The sequence below is a fragment of the Aythya ferina genome, assembly GCF_964211825.1.
Source record: "Aythya ferina genome assembly, chromosome: 6".
In the NCBI taxonomy this organism is placed as follows: Eukaryota; Metazoa; Chordata; class Aves; order Anseriformes; family Anatidae; genus Aythya; species Aythya ferina.
In genome coordinates, this window is record NC_140303.1 from 21,029,710 (window position 1) to 21,044,205 (window position 14,496).

Genomic DNA, 14,496 nt, shown 5'->3' on the forward strand with positions numbered 1-14,496 from the left:
ATGGCGCCCTACGGCGGGAGTGCGGCGGAGCCGCGCGTGGCACGATGGGAGTTGTAGTCTGTGGGGCCCTCGCGGCCCTGAGGGGAGCGGCGTGGTGGCCGCGTGCCCGGCCCGGTGGGCGGGAGCGGAGCTGTGGCAGCGCACATCGAGGGCTTGTGCCTCTCCCTGGCTGCCGAGGCGGTGCTGTGGGCCGCTGACATCTCGGGAAGTGCTCGGTGCCTCGGGCTGCTGATCTTCCACGCACAGCCCCGTACCAAAGCCAAATTAATGCGGACAGCTCGTGCGGCTCAGGCGGGGCGTGTGTGCGCAGCATTCACTGACAGGAAATTCTCAATCGCAACGAGCCAGCCGCAGAGATGGTTCAGTTCTCTGCTGCTGCCAGTTCCAGTAGAATCCCAGAGCCACAGAATATCACCACAGAATATCCCCTGGAGGGGACCCACAAGGATCATGGAGTCCAGCCCCTGGCACCACACAGCTCTGCCCAGCAATTCAGACCGTATGGCTGAGAGCAGCCCAAACGCTTCTAAAACTCTGACAGGCTCGGTGCCGTGACCACGGCCCTGGGGAGCCTGCTCCAGTGCGCGACCACCCTCTCGGTGAAGAACCTCTTCCTGACAGCCAGCCTGAACCTCCCCTGTCGCAGCCTGACACCATTCCCTCAGGTCCCATTGCCGGTCGCACTGGTTTATTTACAATCACTGGGTTTATGTTTATGTCTGGTGAGGGTATCTTTGGAATTCCTGCTGACTTGCACTGGATAAAGACTGTTTGCGCTCCAGCTCTGTCAGCTGCGATCCTGTTACGTGTCACAAACTCAGCAGGTTAGTTGGTGCTTGGCTGGGATAACCCTCAGCACTGAGGCTGCTGCAGGAGTCGCTGCTGGTTATCCACTCCTCTGCAGTCTTCTATGCAAGTTGAGATTCGTACTACACCTTACAAAAAATTATAAAAGCTGTTGTCTGGACAGCTTCTGATCGTTAAATAACCCCCATACATTTCACAAGAGTTTGGGTGTTACCATTCAGGGAAACGAAGTGCATATCAGTGAAACTGTCACAGAAAATTGTATGATGCACAAGAAAAGGGGTTCCATCTTTCTACAGAGATGGAAATATGATAGTAATAAACTTCCACAAGCAGCTGTCATCTTTTGAATCTTTTTACTGGGTTTTCTAATATCACTTACAATAATGCTTGCACCTTAGAACAGGATTTTTTTTTAATGTTTTAGATATGATTTTTGTTTGTTTGGCCATGTAATAGTAATTTTATATTTGAAGTTTTCTAATAATATTTTTCAAATTTATGCTTAACATTATGAACATGGGAATCAGATGTTTCACATTTGTGATGAATTTAGCCAATTGATTTCTGATAATTGATTTTCAATATTGCAGCATATTTATTTATCCTGAACCTACATATACCTGCTGAATGTCATGTTATTATTTCTTTATGTTAGTCTTTCATTTTAGAAAATACGATAAGTACAGCAGCTACTTTTTGCAGCTCTGACATCCCCTTTTTTCTTCGTAAATGATAGTTCTAGTTTTCAAACAGCTCTATTTGGGTCAATACAGCAGTGACACTGTAATACACAATAAATGTTTGTTCATTGTCTTTTGTATTATAAAACAAGGAGTTCCGTTTGAGGAGCAGGAGTTGCAAAAGCTCCCTGCTGAAGTAAGATGTATAATACTTGGCTAGACACTATGAAAATTCTTTTGCTTAATGTAACAAAAAAGAGAACCCCCTCCCCTTCTCTCCTTCTGCAGCTCAGTTGCCTCTTTTGTTCAAAGACACTGCTGCAAAGTTCATGTAACCATCTCCTGATAAGTTGCTAAACTAGTGTATCAACATCCTGCATTCCTGTCTCACGCTGGGCCAACATGACCAAATAAAAAAAAAGAAGTTGAACCACAATGCGGAGGAAGACTACGGCCTTCATCTTCACGACCACCAGAGGGACAGGGACGACCCCCTAGCAACAGTGCGCGCAGTCGCAGAATATACCAGGATGTGCTGCGTAATCCCAGAATTACCAAGATATAAAAAGGGACCCTGGCGGGGGTGACGTGCGCACCGTTGGTGGAGCCGAGACTCCCCGGCCGCCCAGCGCTGTTTTGCTTGCTGTTGCTTACTCAATAAATTCCTTTCTATTATTAATGCAATGCTCTCTGAAAATTAATTAAGGGGGCAACTTATAACAACACGAGCATTGGCAGAATGCTAACTCTGCAAAAGCACATTATTTATTTATTTGTTTGTTTGTTTATTAGCAGTCATTGATCTCACAAGTGACAGCAGTTTAAAATTAAATAATCTGATAAAATTGTCTTCATCTGTGAGTCTCATGAGGTATGTGGTGGAAGGACAGAGCTCAGAAAGTGTACTGTTGGTAGATGCTTATTGGTGAGTGTTTCCTTTTAGCCTCAGCTTGTTGGTGACCACATCATTTGGCATGGTGATCCCCAGTTGCGCAATGATCTCTAAGAATGTGAAGTTACAGCACAAGGTGGTACCTTTCTGTCTGTAGGACTAGGAAAATGGTAGCTTTTAGGGGTTTTATGCATTGGGTTTAGGATGAATGTAGTATGATTAAGACCTGAATGCTTGCTTTAACAGTTTCTGTGTACCCACCTAAACTGAATTAGTGTGCTACTGAGAAGCTACTTTGATACGTGTAAAGAAATAAGAAAGATAAATTCAGTCCCTGCTGCAGACAGGCAGGAATCCAGGCTAAATGTGAGTAGACATCAGTCAGTTCAGAAGAGCCTCTACTCTTATCTTCTTGAGAACGTTAGACTTCTGTGCTGCCTGCATTAGCAAAAGGGTAGAGAGAAAAGGCAAGCGGGCCCTTGGCTTGCTTTGTCACCTTGTTGGGCTGCTGGAGAACAGCACTGATCTGCTGTGGGGCATGAGCTTCAGAGCTATGGTGGAGAGGATAGTTCCTTCCTCAAGCAACTGCCACAGCTGCTGCGTCCTCTCCAAGTGAGAGCGACTGGGAGAAGGCAGCTGGCCTACCTTTTTCCATTGAGTAAGCCAGACTCAATTTTAATTTTTGTTTGTTTGTTTGTTTTCCTTGTATTTCAACAAAAATAAAAGTCTATCATGTGGACTTACTGGAGTTGAAATAATCAGGAAGATCTCATCCCATAACATTAAAATGTAACTTTTCTAGTATCATTATAATAGTCTGTGCTTTTCCCTTAGAAAATTTGCAGCATTGTTAATATAGGTTTCTCTCTGCCCTTCTCCTCCCTTTCCTCTTCCTTCTAGAGGGACACATTTTTTTCCTGTTGTGTCAAAATAAGGTGATGGTGAATGATGGGTTCTTTCTGAGATGAGAACGCTTTTGCAATCTGATAACCTTTGGCACAAAACACATACACTAGTGAATGGTCCAGCACTTAAGAGTGATTCACTACTAAGCATTATAGAAAATAGGTTTACCAGTTGAAAAATTTCAAGGCAAGTTCTCCTTCTTCAGTGTGGTCTGTGTGCGGCGCTCTCATTTTCTTCTATTATGTGGTTAAGAAGAGAGGAGATAATGAGAGCTTCTTAAGGGATCCTGTAATGCACCAAAATCCACACTACTTCTAATGGTTTTAAGAGGGAGTATGAAAACTGCCAAGAGATCAGCCAAAAGGAGCTATTTTCAGATGTGTTTTATGCCAGGCTATATTCTACCCTCAGTTTGTATACCTCACTCCTGTTAACCTTTACGGAAATTTTGTGTATTCATCAAAGGGGAAACATGTTTTAATATTTGTTAAGGTGATAACAGAATCACTTTTGTATACATTATTATTGGTGTTATTAACCAAAAAGATAACAGGATAAATAAGGAGAAAGAAAATGCTCACTTTTAAAAACTTTTCTTCAGGAATTTTTCTTCATGTAGGCAGAAGGGGTATCTTATATAACCTTCTAAAATATATTTTAGGCTAGAATAAAGATAAATAAAGGCACAGTAAATATTAAAATTAACTAAAAATTAATATACTTTTCATCCAGTAATGTGAAAATATCCCATTCTAGAAATGTTAATAATTACCTATATGAACTACACCATCATTATTTACAAATGAAGTAGGAGAGTTAAAAATACTATGTAATAAGATCCTATGAAATAGAATTTAGGATTCCTAGCTTCCAGGCTTCTACTTCTATTACATAGTAATATTTATTCTTCTGTGGCTAGTGTTGAAAAAAGATGATTTACAATTAACTTTTCACCGTTTCATCATTCTTTTAGGAATTAATTGAATCATTCACTTGCAGCATCACAGAATTGTGTTCTGGTAACCTGGAGTTATTTTACTGCTAACAACAATGTAAATAAAGATGCAAGCAGCATTTTCTAATATATTTCTCAGAATACCACCTACTTTTTAACTTAAATGAATCTTTACTTTCAGTAAAATTGCAAGTCAATGGATAGTTGGCAATCTATTTATTACTAGCAGATCCCAAACTACCCTACCTTAATTCTAAAAGTAACATGAGCAGAAAGGGACTTGGTGATCTTGGAGGAATCTTCCAACCTAGATGACTCTGTGAGATGACATAGTAAATCTCCTACAATGGTTAGTGCAGCCGTTTAGTGCAGGTTTTTTGTAAGGACCCTGCTGGAACATAACACAAACAGCAGGGCAAGTACAATGAGAAGGGACCAGATAACAAGGATGTGTTCTGTGTCCCAAACAACTCTGCAAAGGCTTGGTCCAAATGAAAAGTAGCCCCTATCTAGCTGGCTATTTACCAGAGTATTATGGAACTTCAGCCTCCTTGTTCACGGAGATAGCATGCTAACAGTGAGCTGTCAATGAAGAATGTTGGAGTTAAACTGCATTTGCATTTGATTCTGATTTTTGTTGCATTTCAAAGATGCTGACATTGGACTCCGAGAATCTGCAAAATCAGTGTGCATTCCTATGAAAAAAATCTTAGAAAAAAAGTTCTAAAATCAAACCACATGCAGTGTCAGAATAGAAGTGTTTTGCTAGTGTGTATGCGTGCAAGTGGATACTCTTCTGCTGGCAAATTTATATCCAATAAACGCTTTTAACAACAGGCGTCATCACTGCAGGTCTCAATGGCACTGTTTTCAGTTTCCTGTGGAGTCAAATCTGTCCTTACTGCCACAAAAAAAAAAAAAAAAAAAAAAAAGTTTTGCAAGATATGAGCCTGTTTGTGCCAGAGAAGCAGGTTGTTGTTGTTTTGGTTAATTTGGTAATGCAATCTTATCTGTCAGGATTTTTAACAGGAAATTGGATGGAGGTTGTATGTTGAATTACACTGATTCTGCTAAAACAGGTTGTACTAGATGATCTCTGAATGTCCTTTACAAGTCTGTGTTCCTATGGTACTATGAGTAGAGGAGGAAAAAAACCCTGCTGTAATTCTTTGAATGAAACACCTTCCATGAAACAGCAATTTGGGATCTTACGCAGCTGTAGCGGTTTATAATCAACCCCTGCTTCTCTGCAAAAAATAATCACAATAAAAAAAAACAGACACACAAAAATAATTCATCACCTATATTATGCTTGCAGAAAAAAATATTTTTATCAGATTTTAAATTCATTTAATTTTAATAAAATAAACATATATGTTTATAGCTGTGGGAAGTCCATTAAGTTTACAGGAAATGGAGTATGTTCACGTATTTAAAAATTCCTACGTGATAGTGCAGCTTTTATTCTGCATTACGTATCCAAAGCACAGTATAACCTCTAAAATCTAATTGTTTATGGCCCTGTGACAAAAATTAAACATTATTTTTGTTAGCATTGCATATTAATACTAGCAAGCTCCAACATATATTTACAGATTCTTATGTAGGATCAAAGCCTATTTACTGATGTTTTTATAATCAGTGGAAGTATGTGATATTTAAGCAATGCTCTGGTCAGGAGGCTTATTTTTTTGTGTAATTTAAATATAGTCATAACTGGAAGAAATATATAATTATTTAGTACTTGATAAGTGGCTGCAATTCAGAAGTAAGGAGAAAAATCCCTTATAGATGCTGACTCTCTCCATTGTGTATGTCTGCAGACAGTTACTGTCCAACCATTATGATATATTTACAGCCATTTATAGTTCAAGATTAAATAAAAATGCAAATCCATTAGATTTTATCATTTTATCTTTTACTTACCATTTTATGTTTGCTGATAAGTCAATCATTTTGCATAGTTTCTTCCTCAGAGAAAGCATCTTGTTCCTACTATGTAGGAAAATTGATCTTAAAATATAATATTTTTCCGTCTCTTGTCCTTCCTACAGAATCTTGGGGTCAAGTGTCTTAAGTTATGTCTTTTTCCTCCTTGAAATCAAGGAAGAAGTATGTTGTAGCCAGTTGCTTTTGCCACTGATTCCTGTTACAGACATGTCTTCAGTTTCTCTTAGTTTCAGTTTCTTAATAGTAGTGTAAAATTAACTATAATTATTTCAGTAACAATGTTTCTTACAGCTAAAGCTATGTGAATTGATATTTGAAAGGTAGCTTTTTGAATGACAGGCATGATGTGTAATTTTGAGTATTATAAAAATCGTATCTCCATGATCATAACTTCTTGACTAACAAAGAAATCAACAACTGAATAATATCTGTATGATTTCTGAGCTTTTCTTCCTCCCACCTTTCACAAGGTGACTGAGGTACCCTCATGACACAGGTATGAGGTAAGGATGACACGTGTTATCCACAGTTTTACAGGCGTTAACACCAAATCAGGGTCGCGGAGATATTCAAGTAAAAAAATGCACTTTCGACTCCTGGTTCCATGATCAACTCAGAAAAACATACTAGTTTTCTTAAATATATATAAAAAAAAAATAAAAAATTAAAGTAAACATTTTAAATGACTGAAAATCCTTATATTTTATGGTTAAAGGTGACCTTCCACCTTATAGGGTGTAGAAATAAGTATGGATCAGTGTTTGAACTCATGAAATGTACTAAAGCAAATTTTGTTCCTATTTCCATTGAGAAGGCAAATTACTTTTCATAGAAAAGGATCAAAAGCATCAGAGTGGATATGCAATGTTAATAATAGGAGGTGGGACAGTGAGGGTAGAAGAATTGATGGGACACTTACGGTTCAAGGAATTCAGCACTTTTCATTTATGCTGGAAAAAATGTAAATGATGTCACCCTTACCTCCTAGTGCAAAGTTATCAGACAGACATCACTAAGTGCATCATGTATCTGACACTAAAATGGTTGAAATGTTATTTTCTTCTATTTCTTTTCTTTTGGAAATCTTAAAATATCTTATTGCAAATGAAAAAAAAAATCCAGATATAATCGTGCAAGAGACAAAGATCTGGTGGTAGTCTCAATTCTGGATTATTGCTGTTATATCTCAAAGCTAATTGAAATCCAAGATGTAATGAGACACTGACAAATACTTTCTGCCCCACTGAAAATGTAATCTTTTTGTTGAACGTTTTGTCCTAGTAAATTCCATCTGCAGCAGGAATAGGCATTTTGCATTTGAATCAAGAAGGTCAGTACTCTGGATCAGATGATACAGTATTCACTCCAGTTGCCTTTAGATGAAATTGATCCTTTACTGTGTTGAACATAAGACTGAATTTTTACACCTAATTATTTATTGTTTCATCTAGGTGAATTTGTAATGCTGACACTACTGTCACTTTTTTGATATATCAGTGTGACAGCTCACTTAAAAGCCAGTTATTCCCTAGATAGCAATATATTTTAAATATTCAGTTGCATTTCTTTGGTAAATAAAAGAGTAAAATCACAGTGTTTTATTGATAATATATTTGATCATTTGATAGAATGAAACATTTGATAATGTTTTCCATGCTTTTGCAACAGTAAAGCAATAATTCTATGAAACATGATTCAAACTTGTTTGAATAAACTTACTTCTATATATCTAGAAACTAACTGTAAAGTGTGTACTTAACATTTTGCTTATTTTACTTATGAATAATTTGAGAGGCGCCATGAAGCTGAATGGCAATTGCAGTGTGGTAACTGTTATTTGGTGTTAAAACTTTCATTACCTCCCTTTGTGAATGTGGCTTGTTATTTTTTCTAATGTAAGGTAAATATATTGCATTATTATATTGCATGCATGTATAAAAATAGATTTTTTCCCCCCTCTTTTGTTTTGACATGAGAATATGTGCTTAACATTTTCATTTCATATCAAGTATGTGTCATATTTCTTAAGAAATATGGGAAGAGATCTCTGGCTGTGGAAAGGATAATGTGAAAGGCATAAATAGCAGCTAGTCTCTGCAGATATGAACCTGTTCCTATTTAAATCGATGGATGTTTCATTGCCGACTGAAGAGAAAGCAGGATGAAGTCCTCAACTCTTTCTGAAAATCAATTAGATGAGTTCCTAATAGCCTTTCATGCCTTTGAAAATCTCTCTAAATAACTGTTGGAAATCAATCAAATAGTAGAGTTCAATTTATTTAAATAAATTCCACAATATTGTGTAAAACGAAAGGAAATATCTTTAATTTACTAGCTTTTTTATTTATCTAAAATATTAAGTCATATCCAGGGCTGTCAAATCCCCTTGTTTTATTTGCTGAAACATGCAGGACTCAGAATGTTCATGTGGGTCTGTGTGTATGTGAATTGTCTCAGCACTGTGAAGAATAGGGCTAGTACTAGGAAGCTGAGAGATGAGAAATTGCTATATTGGGCATTGGACTGAAACACATTTAAAATAGAGGTTTTATATGGTACAGTAACAATTGAAAATTCTGTGCGTCTTTTAAGAAAATGTTGGAGGTGCTTTTAGAAGTTTTATAACCAATACTGAATTTGTCTGTTCAGTAATAGTGAATAACATAAAATATTATCATTAAGGAAGACTAAACAAAAAGTAAAAACTGTGGCTCATTCTGATTTGAATTTATCTTGACTTTTCCATTTTTCCCAGGAGATTCAGCGACGGCCAAAAACTTCACAACAGAAGCTGGCAAATGTTGCAGCATAAGGTTTGCATAAAGTTCATTTTTCTATTTCTTCCCTATTGGCCTACTGTATTCCAGGGTCAATAATCTGTTTCCTTAAACTGCATTGCTGTTAGGTGTTATATTGACCTTGAGATCATATAATGCTGTGTTATATATTATGCTACTCTGTGCTATGTTTACATAGAGAACAGCATAGTATTTTGAAATCTTAGCTGGTTTTATGCCTGTATAGATTTAAAATTACAACATCAACATCTATTTTATGTGGTTAAGATACATTTACATAAATGAGATATATTAATGATTATATAAATTAAAATCCTATAATGTATGGAGTATATCAATGCATGCATGTAATACATATATAAATTATTAATAATTAATATAACACAGATACTGAGGTTATTACTTTTACATTTTAAGAAACTCAGATAGTGAGTCAAGTCCAAAGATGCTTTAAATACCTTATGACTTTAATACAAACAAAGAAGAAAGAAGCTCCATGAAGAATTTCAAAACAGTTTTCTGAAGTGGTATTTCAGGAGTTATCATATATTGCTTAATTATTAGGAGGAGAAGAATAATAAATGTGAATGGAAATAAGGAACTTGTAATTGGTAACTATTTAATAAAAACAACTATGTGAGTATGTATTAGCCAAATATATGCAGTTTGTGGAAACTACTGAATACATTCTCTTCAAACTGAAAGTGGTAAAATTGGACCTTTATTCTGAGAACAAGCATGAAACACTAGCCTTGAGATAATTGTTTCGGAAAGTTATTTTAAGCTAATGAAAACAAGGTCGTACAATAAAGGTGCCATTTCAACCTTATAATAGTAATAAAATCAGCTAATGCAGAAGTGCATTCTGGCAAGAATAAATAAGAATTGCAAAGACTGATATGGCCAGTATGGAATACAGAAATGTATCCAAGTGAGTAAACATCAAATGAAGGATTATTCCCACTTGTGAAGAATCCATTCCAGCAGGAAATTGAACCATGGACTATTGCATCTGAAATTAGTAGGACTCCCTAGAGTGCTAAGAGGGAATCTGCAGGTTCTGTCATTGGTAGGCCAAAGATCTCTGTGCTGTACTGTAGTGCACAAAAGTATATGTCCCTCGGATTTCCTGTTTAGTCAAAGGTCTCATCTTAGAATGCTAATCAGAGCTCTGTGTTCTGGGTTTTCAAATGTGTAGGCTAAGTTCTCTATCCTGTTGTTTAGTGTTTGAACACAAGAAAGAAGATCTGATTATCTGAATGTTGTAAGATCAAAAATAATGTCATATTCTGAAACGACTTAAAAGGAAAATAGAAGTTTCTAAAATGCTATAAAATGTACAAGCTTGCAATAGTAACAGCATCAGAAAAAGAGAAAGGATAAGCACTGAAGGAAAAGTATTTTGTTTCATGTTTTGTTTGAAGTGGAAAGAGGCTATCCAAAGCAAATAACCAGACCTGTGAAACTAAGTGTCAGAAGACTGGCAAGGTGTGGAGGAGGGATATTTTGAACCTCAGAATAAAGACATTAGGTATACATCAAAATTGATTTTGTACTGAAGGACCTGCCAAAATGATGGTGCTAGAATATATTGATGCAGTAATATCCTAAATATATTGCGTATGTCTCGAACAATTTCCAGAACACTACTCTAGTCCACTACAGAGCAAATAAACTATTCATGGATAATGAGTTGAAAAGAGAAAAGATTTTCATATACCTTTGTTAATATGGTATAAAACCCAGAAAGAACTGCTGAACAAGGTATTGAAAAATTGGATACTTTTAACAAGACTGTGCGAGTCAGAAACGATGTTAATAATGTATGTATAATATCTGCCATAAAAATAAAAGCTTTTGTACTTGAAGACCTGAGCCTAATAATTCAAAATATATGTATTTTAACTGTTGTCATAGAGACAGGAGATAAGTAAGTGCGGATAAAATCATGAAATCATTATTTCTCTCAAACTGACACTGAGTTTGGGTTACCAAGGGAAATTACTTTGGAGTTTGATTTTGTAGCTAAAATGAACTCCAAGAACTATGATAACTTCAACAGTAAATTATGTATATTCAGCCATGCAAAGAAAAAAAAAAAAAAGAGTCCTAGCACATCTCAAATGGATATAAATGAAGACATGCAAAGTCAACAGTCCCTTTGGAAACTGCAGTCAAACAGCACAACCGTGTTGTACTTGGATAGCATTTTTGCTTGGAAAAGGATTGCATTTGAGCAACCTGGTTTAGTGGTAGGTGTTCCTGCCCATGGCAGGGGGTTTGGAATTGGATGATCTTTAAGATCCCTTCCAACCCAAACCATTCTATGATTCTTTAATTATGAGATTCTAAGTCTCTGGACTTAAGAGGTAATGTGGTATATAGTAATGATGCTACAAAGGACTCTACAATTTTTATTGGATTTTCTTGTTGACTTTGTATTAGCGGTGGGCGCACTGTTGTATATTATAATTTCCAGGAATGTGTCTGGCTAGTGTCCTAGCTAAACTAGTTCTCACTATGCACACCCATTCTCAGCTGTATTCCCTTCTTTAATTGGACTGCATGTTTGTATGCTCACGTGAAGCACTGGATCAATCTTTTAGTACAGTTTACCATGTAACCCTGCATCCAATCATATTAGCTTGATGAATGAGGAAGATTTTAGTCAGAGAGGTCCCAGAAGTTCTTCTGTCCATGTGCTTATTCTTAGCTTATTCTTACTGCATGATAGGATATGTTAATTTCATCCACTTTCACGAAGTTTTCACTGGATGGACCTAGAGAGAACATGTATGTACAGCATTAGGACTATTCTGTTAATTTTGCAAGCCTTCATAACTTCATTATTTTCAATGCTGTGTCCAGATGTGTAATACTAGTGGATTAGGGCTTGTCATATACAAACCTGTCCTAACATTTTTGAAGAATCTGACTTCTTAGCAGAATATCCCAGCAACCAGAACTGTTTAGAAGGGTCCAGTTAAGGTATGGTTAAGTATTTTTGCCAGCCTTTAATGAAAAAACATTGTTATAAAACTTGCAGTAACAGCTAGGAAACATAAAAACATGTTCAAGGTGATGAAAACGAAATTGGTATGTCCTCTGACATCAGATGATATGTGATTTGACTATATATCCAGAAAGGAAGCTTCATATTTATGACAGCTACATTTTCAGTAATGCAGTAATGAATTGCAGCATATCTTTCCAGTGCTTTTTGACCCAATGAAACATAAGGGATTTTTCATTTTGTTTATTCTGTAACAAATGGCTGTGTGTGTGTGATAACACTGTAATAAACAACATTGGTTTGTGCAATGTTAATGAAAAATCTCATCCGGAAAGTATGTTTATTTCAAGCAGATCAGATGTATTCATGATTTCATCTTTGGAGTGATGTGCAGACACTTGTACTGTAGAAATGTAGGCGTGATCCCTTCAGACCTTCAGTCATAGTTGAAGTCAATATTGACAGTTGAAGTCAGTATTTGGTAACTTATTTACAATACTCAGTTAAAAAGCCTTATTCTTATTATTTTGTATGTATTGCACACATAAATAGGGACCCTAGTCAGGAACAAGGGCTGTCCTATACAATGGATTATACAAATAGAAAGTGAAAAGATGCAGAAAGAAACTGAAGGTTTGTAAAATTCAGGTAAAAAACTGGTTGGACTAAGGTGTATACAGGTTAGTACAGAAAAAGAAAAAGAGTATTGGCTAGTATGATAGATAGTGATTTCATGATATCAGTGATTGAAAGCATTGCAAACTTTTGGGGAAGTGTCATGGAACTGGACAGTTTTAATGGAAGTGCTCCAGAGAGGTTGAAAAATTGGATCCTAACAGCGTAGGCAACTACTTACTTTGTCATGATAAGTAAGCAACACTATAATGATGGCAAATAACTGTATCTTTTGTATAGTTTTTTAAAAACTTCTTTACAAGTAGAATACAAGGATGAGTACTCAAAAACTGGCAGAAGCTAAGCCATGCTTAAATGCATGCTAAAAACACATAAGGGGCAGTTGTGCAGAGTAACGGTTGTGTATTTAACTCCTACCATATCTCATTAAGCAGATACGTCCTTAAAAGAATTAACTGAAGTCCTTAACTGAATTTTATAGTTTTAAAACAACAGAAATTAATTACTGTCTTCCATTTAGAAGAACAGTCAGTTCCATCAGTGCAAACAAATGATTGCACTTAAAGCTGCCTTGATAGTTACCTCTACCAACCTTTATTATAGGTGGTACGTAAAGGAAACAAAACAAAACAAAACAAAAAAACTTTCACTTTCAAAGTCAATCTTGAGGTGAAGGGTTAAGAGAAAATCTTTCTTATGTAAACAGTAGATGTACTGGGTTTATGTCCTTGAAATATGGACAGTAGTTATAAAACCCCTCTATGTCCTTATTTCAGAGGAAGAATGCAGCTGCACAATAATGTATTAAAAAAAAACATTTCAGAGTAAAATGCATGCTGAAATCCAAGTGATGTCATTTGTCTTATAATTTTGACACTAAGCAAAAAAAAAAACAAGCTTCAATAATAATTTTGGTTTTGAACCAATGATCTTAATATATCCCTTCTCTCAATGTGTTTGACAAAAACAAACAAAAAAACAAACAAAAAAACAAACACAAAAACAACCAAATGTACCATCAGACAAAAAGTCCTTAATTGGTTTGTAACCCAGCACATCATGAAAGCTCTAACACTTATGTTCTGTGGCTGCAGTTTGACTTTGAATGTAAATGCTCAAGCTTTTGGTAGTCCATTGCTTACACAGTGCTGCAGGTGTGTAAAATTACTTACAATGCCAGCAGGAACTGCAGATGTACATGGGATGTTGGGGTGGACATGGATCTCAGTGACCTGCGGAAGAGGGTGAACAGTAGCATCTTCAGGTCAGTTTCTGGAGTTTTTATGATTGTAAACGTGTTCATGGAGCATAGTATTTTGAACTAAGACCCTTCTGTAGTCATTTCATCTCGAAGTCTAAAAAGACAGTTGGCCAAAACATTGCTTGAAATCCTGTGTCCACTGAAGTCAGTGGAAGAACAACTATAGCAAAGTATGAATTCTACAGCTTATGTAGCCCATATTCATTTGTCTTTATCTGCATACACTCGCACATACACACTCAGTAGTCAAGGCATGTCCTTTTTATAAAAACCTTTATGTTGCACAATTATGCCATTTCTAAACTATTTAGGTAGTATCTATCAACCGGGAAGATACGCATTAAAGAGAAATCTTCATGCTTCCAGAAGGAGGAACAGAACTCTTCTGTTGTGAAAGCCAGCTGCATGTGTGTTTCTACAGTTGTTTATACAGTAGGCGGTGATTTATTAGGCCATTATTATGTGTGTAATAGTCCAAAATAAAAGGTGATTTGACACTTGGCAAAAATAATAGATTTAGCGCATTCTATGTTTGCTGATAACTTTAAAACCTTAAAAAGTGTTCATCCATAGATTTTGGATCATGACAAACTGA

General features: G+C 36.3%; 1 long non-coding RNA gene across 1 annotated transcript; it reads left to right on the forward strand.

Annotated features, from left to right (window-relative positions):
* Positions 1–2,368: 2,368 nt before the first annotated feature.
* Positions 2,369–14,496, forward strand: LOC311439137. Its single transcript, XR_014694552.1, has 4 exons — positions 2,369–2,415; positions 8,949–9,006; positions 13,824–13,904; positions 14,213–14,496. It is a non-coding gene; the product is annotated as an uncharacterized lncRNA (long non-coding RNA).